Source organism: Eschscholzia californica, unplaced genomic scaffold (assembly GCF_041429995.1).
Source record: "Eschscholzia californica isolate CP2 unplaced genomic scaffold, dmEscCali1.0.p SCAF_5, whole genome shotgun sequence".
In the NCBI taxonomy this organism is placed as follows: Eukaryota; Viridiplantae; Streptophyta; class Magnoliopsida; order Ranunculales; family Papaveraceae; genus Eschscholzia; species Eschscholzia californica.
The window spans coordinates 33,878,156-33,888,030 of NW_028238472.1; positions in this window are offsets into that span (position 1 = coordinate 33,878,156).

The following is a 9,875-nucleotide window of genomic DNA, read 5'->3' on the forward strand; positions in this document are numbered from 1 at the left end:
CCCCCCCCCCCCCCCCCCCTCCCCCGTTCGTGTACGCGCCTTTATAAAGTCCACTTATATTGACAAATGTGTGATAATTGGGGCGCCTAACGACACTTCCCTTATATCTTTCGTAAGATATTAAGATGTAAAGTTATTTCTTCGATTAGGGGCGAGCAACGGTAGGTTGTCGACCATTTAGGGTCAAGTCCAAGGCCGAACCAATGAACGGTGGTTTGGCTACAGTGGCGTATCCAGGATTTACTTTGAGGGGGGTCTAAAAAAATTACTACGTCCCTTCTAAAAATTCAGTTCAAAAGTACATTAGGAAATTTTAAAATTGGTTAGGAAAAATCCTAAAATTAGGGTTTGAAGCGACGACCTTCTTAGTCCTCCTAAAATTGTCTTGAGTTCCAACCAGTCTATTAAATTTCAAGTTATGTTAATATAAAGCACGAAACACTTTATGTAGTATGTTCTTGCTTTAGAGTTCCAACAGAAAAATAAAGATACAAATTTGTATGTCTTGTCGAACTCACGACCTTCTTAGTCCTCCTAAAATTGTCATGAGTTGTAACCAGTCTTCCAAGTTTCAAGTTATGTTAATATAAAGCACGGAACACTCTATGTTCTTGCTTTAGAGTTCCAACGGAAGAATAAAGATAAAAATTGGTATGTCTGGTGTCGAATCCACGACCTTATTAGTCCTCCTAAAATTGTCATGAGTTGTAACCAGTCTGACAAGTTTCAAGTTATTTTAATATAAAACACGGAACACTCTATGTTCTTGCTTTGGAGTTTCAACGGAAAAATAAAGATAAAATTGTGTATGACCAGTGTCAAACTCACGATCGCAGGAGTGATGACGCTTCCCTTCAACCGTTGAGCTAACTACAATTATTGTTATTAATAGCAACCTACATATACTTAGACTGTTAAGATATTTTTTTTTCGTTTTTTCGTTTTTCTTATCAAATATCGTAGACTAAATCGGAAAAATTGAGTGGGGTCTATAGACCCACTAGACCCTCATTGGATCCGCCACTGTTTGGCTAAATCATCGCTCGGAGTCGAGTCGACCAAATCGTTAACCGACTTCTTTCGGCCCGGTTCGGTTTTATTCGATTGAGCTCGGTTGGTCGGTGTGGCAGAACTCGATTACCCAAATCAAACATAAGAAAAAAGTGAACTTATGTTAGAAGAATCGAAGTTAAAATTTAAAGTCAGTCTTCAAACTATTATAGATTTAAAGTTAGTCTTTAACCAAATCAGTCTTTTCTAGTAAAACAAATAAAACTTGTAGCGTTTCAGAGACATATCAGAGAGAGGGAAATTAAAAATCAATTAGTTTAGGCAGCTCCAACAATGTGTGTCTCAAAAAGATCTCAATCTTACATTTTTTTTTTTTTTTACATTCAAAATCAAATAGATTCTTTTCTTATCAGAAATATTCTATATTTTCAAAAGGAAAAAAAAAAATGAACATTTCAATCAAAATTCCTAAGGAACTCAACAATGAGTTTCTCGTGCAATTAATAGCCAAACACATTTGTAGCAAAAAAAATATGGTGTGAGAAAAAGAAACAAGCCTTTAGTCTAACTAATACGGATAAATAGTAGAACAACCTGTTTCTCACATTCTATCTTCTCTCCACCGAGGGGCAGAAGTCATGATTTTTTCGACTCTTATCATCATCTCTGCAATTTCAGTCGGAAAAAGCAAAACAACTTGTTTCACTTTAAACGCGTTCGATCTCACTAGCTTCTGCAATCTCTTACCTTATAGGAGTGTAAATAAATGGCTCAATGTGTGCTAAGCCAAGGCCTCATAGAGCTTGGAAATCCTGTAACATCCAGATCTCCGAGTTGAAGAATCAGATGAGTTAGATCGTTGAGCAAAGTTCTCAATTTTTTAGATTTAGCTTCGAATACTTATTTGGTTGAGCTGGAACATTTGTCGGATATATCTCGAAAAACCAGAAATTTCAATTGGTTATATTCGAGGTCATTTGGATCTTGATCGATAGTCAGAGTTGTTAACCATTATCGGTCGTTCATCTAGTTAGCAAGTTTTCCACAGACTAACTAACTAATATTACAAAATTATATTTTATTACTTATTTTCAAAATAATATGAAATTTATAATTTAATTATTATTACTAGAAGAAGAAATGGCTATATAATTAAAGGAAAACTATTTGCCAAAATAAAATATTTATAATTATGGTTGATTTTTTGTAAAAGGTTTGCTAAAAGTATTTATTATCTATAATTTGGTAACAATTTATTTAAGAAGTCAAATGCTTTTATCAAGTCAAATGGAAGATCATGTTGTCTTAACTAAATTGAATTTGATATACTATCTATATTACATCTATATAACATACAGAACTTGTTTTGCTGACTGGGACAAAATGAATGCTTGGTGACTAAGAGAAAATAAATGTGTACATCTCATCTTTCCCTCACTTGTTCTCTCTCCAAATAAACCTTTCACCTTTCCCATCTTCAAAATAAAGGACCCTATTTTTCAAAACTGAGGTTCACTTCATTTGAGATAATCTTAATATAATACAACGATTTAGAATGAGAATAGCAAGAGTAATGAGACAAAACAAATCTTTCGTTATTAAAAAAAAGATTAGTGGTTTATTTTTCCGAAACAATTATTACCTATTAAACAATTGCAATTCAATTTTAGAATATTAAATATTCAGGTTCACTCGATTTGAATTGTAATAGAATGGCTTAGAATGAGAGTAATAACCCTCTTAAAATAAATGACCCTAATATTACACATTTAGGCTCACTCGATTTAAAATATTCTAATGTAATCCAACAACCTAGAATGATAGCAACAAGAGTAATGAGACAAACCAAAAAAATCTTTTGTTATTAAGAAAAATTGTGGTTTATTTGTTAAAAAACATAAATTATTATATTATAAACAATTGGAACTGAATTCAAAATATTAAACATTTAGGTTCACTCGATTTATAATGTAATTGAATGACTTAGAATGAGAGTGATAAGAGTAACGATACAAACTAAAAATCTTTCGTTATTAAAAAAAATTGTGGTTTATTTGTTCAAAAAAATAAATTATTATGTTGTAAACAATTAGAACTGAATTCAAAATATTAATTTATAAATCGAAAATATATTTGTGAGATAAAAATAGAGAGAAAGAAAAACATTTTCTCAATGTGCACATAGGGTTTTGGCTTTACGATACACGAAGTACACACATATATATAGTCATATTAATTGCGTTACGCGTTGTTGAAAGTAAAATTTCAATCGTTAATGAAAAATCTTGTCTATATAACAAAACAGAATAGTCTATAGCTCACCAGGACAAAATAAATGAGGCTCTAAACCACTTTAGAATTAATCTTGGACTCTTGAATGAGTTCTTTTGGTTTTAAGGTTTCCGTTACCAGTTTTCTTAAATCAAATCCTTTTCATAATCTCTGTCAATATTCGATGGTCAGGGATTAGTACTTTTTATTTATCCGACAATTGGCTACATCATTTATCACTCCATTAACAACAGATCACCCTAAGAAATTAAAGCTGTAAATCAACGACTGGACTTCCTAAATCGATAAACGTTAAGGAAAAGAAATACCCAAAAAATTTCACTCTCTCTCCCTTTCTCTAAGTTGATCCTAACGTTATGAGTTTGGTTGCTCTTACAATTATAAGGCACAAGATTTTCCTGAACAGATTTGATCATAGATTCGTTGTTTTTTTATTACCATAATAAACTTCAAGCATTTGCTGTCATTCTCATTTATATTCTAAGTATCTGAAGGGATTTATACCCTTATACTAGTGTTTATAGCGGATAACGACATTTAATGTCTAACACTAGTATCCCCAAGATCATCATGCAAAACTAGTAATTAACTAATAAGAAGATAGTAGATTACCTTAATTGCTATTTCCTTCGAGCTAGTTGAATAGATTAAAGAAGACCAAGAGCTTCAAACGTAGCTCCTCTACTTGGGACACCGAATAGTGTATTTAATCTCCCTCCTTGAAAGCTTGCTAGCACTCCAATGGTGGTTTGATAATAAGAAGACCTTCTTCTTGCTTGACTAGAAGATAGCTTGGGAATTAGCTCACTTTCTCCTCTCTACTTGATGTGGTAGAGTAAGAAAGCTTAAAGAGAAATTCCACACCTTATTCTCTGCCCTAAGAGTGTTTATATAGAATCCTAATAAGAATCCACCTACTTTTAGGTTTCCTAAAACACCCTTTAGAATAAGATTTAGGAAAATTGTCGAAAATAGCAACTATTGATATTTTCTCAATTCCCTAAGTAGGAGGTATCCAAACACCACGAAAATTGGTATATATAATTATTATTATATCATCAACTAACCCTCCAAAATTCAGCCCAATCCGAGTCCTAGAAGTACCCGAATCGGTCTAGGCCCAAAACCCTTATTTCGGGCCTTTTTGCTATCTTTTGCCTAAATTCTATTTAGGCCTGTGAGATATGTTTATGGGACATTCCCAATGTTATATCACACTCCCACTAGTCATATCATCCGATTAAATACCCATTCTTATGTGTAACCCGTTGTAGGATCTGATCGAAGTTAGCCGCGAATTACTTCGTAATTCGACGATCGTAGTTGGTTTCTAGCTAAACACTACAACCCCTAAATCAATCGGACTTGATGATCTTCTTCATCAATTGTCCTATCCGACATATTGCTCGCATTGCCATCTTCGTCGAAGGACATCTCCTTCAACTCCCACTTGGACTTAGAACAAGTGTAATGCCTCGATTCCCGTGTCAATTTAGTATCCCATCTGATACGTCACGACATTAAGACTTTCTTGATCTCCGAGTACAACTGTAAAAGACAAACGATTAATTCTTAATCCGTTTGAGCGCGGCCACGCATTTTCAGTTGTCACTCATCCAGCGGCCTTGAGACACTTTTGACCTAATGTGATTAGGATGACACAATCCATTCTTGCGCTCCCACTTAACTTCATGTCTCTGCTGTCCTTCCCAGTATCTGTCTTTATAACCTCCTTTTACGGTGCGGTGTTTGACGGAACCAAAGTCGGACATTCCTTACATAAGATGAGTGGAGCACTCATGTTTTGAGGAATCTCTCCAATCTTGTCTTTTGAGAAGTATTTGACGTTCATCAAGAGTGATGTACTTCTCATTAGAGGGTTATCCAGTGTATAAACCTTTTAAACACCCACGTAGTCGAATCGAATACACTATTCCTATAGCCCATGAAAAACTGCGCTATCCCATCGACTACCGTACTAGTCTTCACGAGTCATTGTTGTCCATGCAATGACCTGGACTACGGATTTGATAATAAATATTCCAAGTTCACTTAATAGAGTTTCATTCATCAGATCACGTATCTGACAAACCTATTCGGAATGTTTTATCATTAATGGACTGTCGTTTAAACACTAAACCAAATTTAGACGATTTGTGAAATAACTCTATTATTTCTGATAACGAGAGTTGTAAATCTGAGCCTCTTTCGTAAAACTCTTTATACCCACTCAGTTTTACTTGTCGAGATTTATTCCAAATTTACCTCATGCCTTAGACTGTGTATGAATCTCATACTATGTCTTAGGTGACAGTTTAGTTTGACTACCGTGGTAGTCGGTTTTAAACTTTGCTTATTATCAATTAATTTGAAGATTGCTATCTTCAGCCTTGATAATATCTAGTAATCTTTACTAGAGTTAAGGCTTTTAATTTCTTATGTAGAATTTGCAACTGTTATGGCTTAAACACTTTTAAGGCTACTTTCCTTCCATGTCTGGAAGTTTGCTACGATGACAATTCGTACTACTTTCATCCTTTAGCCTTCTGGGATGTTTCAGTAGTGATTCGGGTTTCCAATCCGAATTGGATATCTAAATGCTCATCATGTTCAACATGACTTGACTTTATGTTTGCTTGCTCATCGGTGTCTTTTCAAACTCCGATTTGGCAACGCTCTTTGTCATGAGTTTTGGGTCGAAATTCTTTTAGACTTTTCCGAGTCTTAGATTTTTTGTTTCAGATCTCAAGCATCTCAGCATACTGAGTCTCTCTAATCCTATCATCTTTTTGATCTATGCTTATAGATCTTCAGATGCCAAAAATGGCATTTCATCCTTGTGTGTGGTCCGTTTATTGAGTCAGTGTGTTCACTGTTACACAACATCTTATGTCGTACTTAATCTTTTGTATGTACTCTGCATATGGACCCGGAAGGTTTGTTTCTCCCACTTACCTTCTTGAAACTCGTGAGTCAAGATTTTTCTTCATTCCTCAGGAATCAAATTTCTTTGATTGCCTCTTTGAATCGAAGATTCTAACTCTTGCGTGCTTTTAATCCGTCGATGGATTTCTGAAGCATGCCTATGGACATAACTTGATTTGAAGAATCTTATTCTTCTTGTCTAGTTTCGGGAAACATGAATGTTCCCATCCTTCTCAGTTTTCTACTTTGGAAAACCAATTTAGGTCTTCCGTTGACTTAAATTATCAAGCTTCACGTCTTGACGAGATATGGATTCCATGATGATTTTGGCTTCTAGCCAAAATATAGAGTCAGTTTCCGTTTCTGCGCAGGTCTTTTACCTCTTCAGAAATAACCTTTATTTTCTAAATCTTTGAGATTTTACTTTTGACCTTTTAGGGCTTTTGAACAACAATTTGGAATTTTCTCAACTACTTTGAGATATTCCTTTAGAGACACTTTCACTTGCTTTGAGAGTTCTTCTACGAATGACATTCGCTTTTGCGCGGTGGGTTTATAAGATCATATCTTTAACCTTTCCTTATCGGAGGAGCCACAATTTGTTGCTCTTGGTCGAATTTAATCATCTTGTACAAGTTCCATGATTGTTCTTCATGACTCTTCATGATTTTTCTCATGATCGAATTAAATCGACTTGTACTTTTCTCCCACTTATTCTTGTAATAATTAGTGCTTTTCTCCCAGACTACTAGGTGTGCTAATTACTAGAAGAATACTATCATGAGCAACAAACACTTTGTTCTCTTGATTGGTTGTGGAAGAAGCCCAAATTTCTTTCAAAAAGAAATTGCGTCAGATATTAGCTAGTTTTGTAACGCTTTTTACAAATTTTAGCTTTAGACGGAATTTTGATAGTTTTGTGGGAAGCTATGTCTAGACTAGTGGATTTTGGAGGATATAGTTTGATTCGTGTTCTTCATCTTAATCCTTTTGGACACTCCAAATATGGATAGGTTAGAAGTATGTTTTGAAGATCAATCTCTGTTTCTGACTCAAGACTTTCTTGTCAGTTGATTCATGTTTTGGTTATTTGAACCTATCTTGTAGGTGTTTACCCAAGTTTAGAATCCTTAGGTATAGATTGTTTAATTTAGCACTTTTAATAACATCTCAATTTAGAAATAAAGTTCTTTATTGATTATCCATAATACTTAGTACAGAGACGATGTTAAAAACTAGAAAATCGCTTAATCTAGATTAGTGCCTAAAGTAGACTTCGATCCCTTTCAGCATCCTTAGCAGTCGAGGCTTCTGATTCCTCTTGGATCTTGTCTTCCTTAGTCAAATACTCAGTTCCCAGCTGCACCTGTACATTCACAATGATAGGGAAATTTTAGGTATCATATACCAAAGTTTGGGAATTTTACAGTATTTGATAAGTTAACTGTTTATACCTGAATTGGAAGCCACTGTTCCATTCTTCTTGTCCTCCAAGAACTTAGGGCAGTTTCTTTTCCAGTGGCCCTTGCCATCACAGTAGAAACATTTGGTGTTAGGAGGAGGACCTTTGTCTTTAGGTTTGGCAACTCGTTTGCCTTTTCCTTTTGACGCGGTTTTCTTCTTCTGTTTTCCGCCTTTCTTGAACCCTTTGTCCTTTTGTACCATAAGAACGTCCTTCTCAGTCTCCACCTTAGTAACGTCCTTTTCGGTTGTTAGAAGCATAGAATGAAGTTCCTCCAACGTTTTATCCCATCCATTCATGTTGTAGTTCATCTTAAACTGATTAAAACCACTATGGAGGGAGTGAAGGATAGTGTCGGTAGGCGTCTGTTAGCTATAAGGGAAACTTAGTTTAGCCAGCTTGCCCATGAGGCCCAACTGGTTTTCCCTTTTCAAGGCGCATGTCCATAATTGCTTTAGAGGTTTCAAACCTCTCAAATCTCGATTATTTCTGGAACATTTCCCGAAGTTGTCGTATCATGGAGTAAGCATCCATGTCTATGAACTGCTCTTGCAGAGTCGGTTCCATGGTTGCTAGCATTAAGCAAGTTACATGCTCTGCCTTTTTCCGCACACTCCTTTCTTCATCTATCTCTTCTTTAGTCGAAGTATCATCCAATACAGGAATTGAAGTTTCTAGTACATGTTGCTTTCCTTCCATCCCGAACTCTATTCCCAGGTTCCTCTCCCAATCGAGGAAGTTGTGCTCATTCAACTTCTCCTTGTCGAGAAGTGAGCGGAAGTTGAAAATATTTTTTGTCATCTTTGAACTACATATGACAAAGTTTTAAAACTCGTTATCATCTTGAAAAACTTAGTTTTCCCACATTATTCAATAAAAATCGTCCCCGATTGAATAAGTGATTCCAAGATCCCAGTTCTTTGGAGTAAAGCAGACGAAGGCCCTACCCTTTGAATCCGTCGTTCCGGGTGAGTGAACTCTTCACTGATCATACCTTATGACTCTTGGTTGATAGATTTCATTAATGAATGACTAATCTATCCTTTTGCCTCGAGTATCCAAGACTCTCTTGCTGATCTCGTTGAGTAGAACCATTTAGACGTGTAGGCCTCTAACCTAGAAGACCTAGAAGGATAGATTTATACCCTTATACTAGTGTTTATAGCGGATAACGACATCTAATGTCTACTAGTATCCCAAGGTCATCATGCAAAACTAGTTATTAACTAATAAGAAGATAGTAGATTACCTTAATCGCTATTTCCTTCGAGCTAGTTGAATAGATTAACGAAGACCAAGAGCTTCAAACGTAGCTCCTCTACTTGGGACACTGAATAGTGTATTTAATCTTCCTCCTTGAAAGCTCGCTAGCACTCCAATGGTGGTTTGATAATAAGAAGACCTTCTTCTTGCTTGACTAGAAGATAGCTTGGGAATTAGCTCACTTTTTCCTCTCTACTTGATGTGGTAGAGTAAGAAAGCTTGGAGAGAAATTCCACACCTTATTCTCTGTCCTAAGAGTGTTTATATAGAACCCTAATAAGAATCCACCTCCTTTTAGGTTTCCTAAAACACCCTTTAGAATAAGATTTAGGGAAATTGTCGAAAATAGCAACTATTGATATTTTCTCAATTCCCTAAGGAGGAGGTGTACAATGATGTGGCGTGAAAATGACACATTTAGGTCACTTAACTTTGATGAGTTAGTTCTTTTCGGGTTTTATTTCTAATTATTTATGTGTTTTTATTGTTAGGTATCATATTTGGAGATAAACATGTAAATCGGAATAAAGGGAGCGAATTGTCATTATCATTTCATGTGCGCAAAATGAGATAAAAAGATTTCAAGCAAATCAAATGACAAGAGGAGTAAATGACGAGTCCGACGGTGAAAACGGAAGTCGAATCCGAGTTCGGACGGAGAAGATATGAAAGGAAGAAGCCAAGGTCTTTTCTTGAAGGCACTCTCCTTTGTTTCTAGTTGGGAATCAAAGTCAAGCCCACAAAGAAAATAAGAAGAAAGAAAGGAGTAGAGATTTTAGAGGCACCTCTTTAGGGTCCAAGATGAAATGGTCTAAAGACTTAGTCAAACTTTGACTAAGTCTAGGGTTTGACTCAAGTTTGAGAAAGGGGTCAAAGGCTACTATTCATCTTCTTCATCATCTTTTAGCTTGGGACAAAAAGC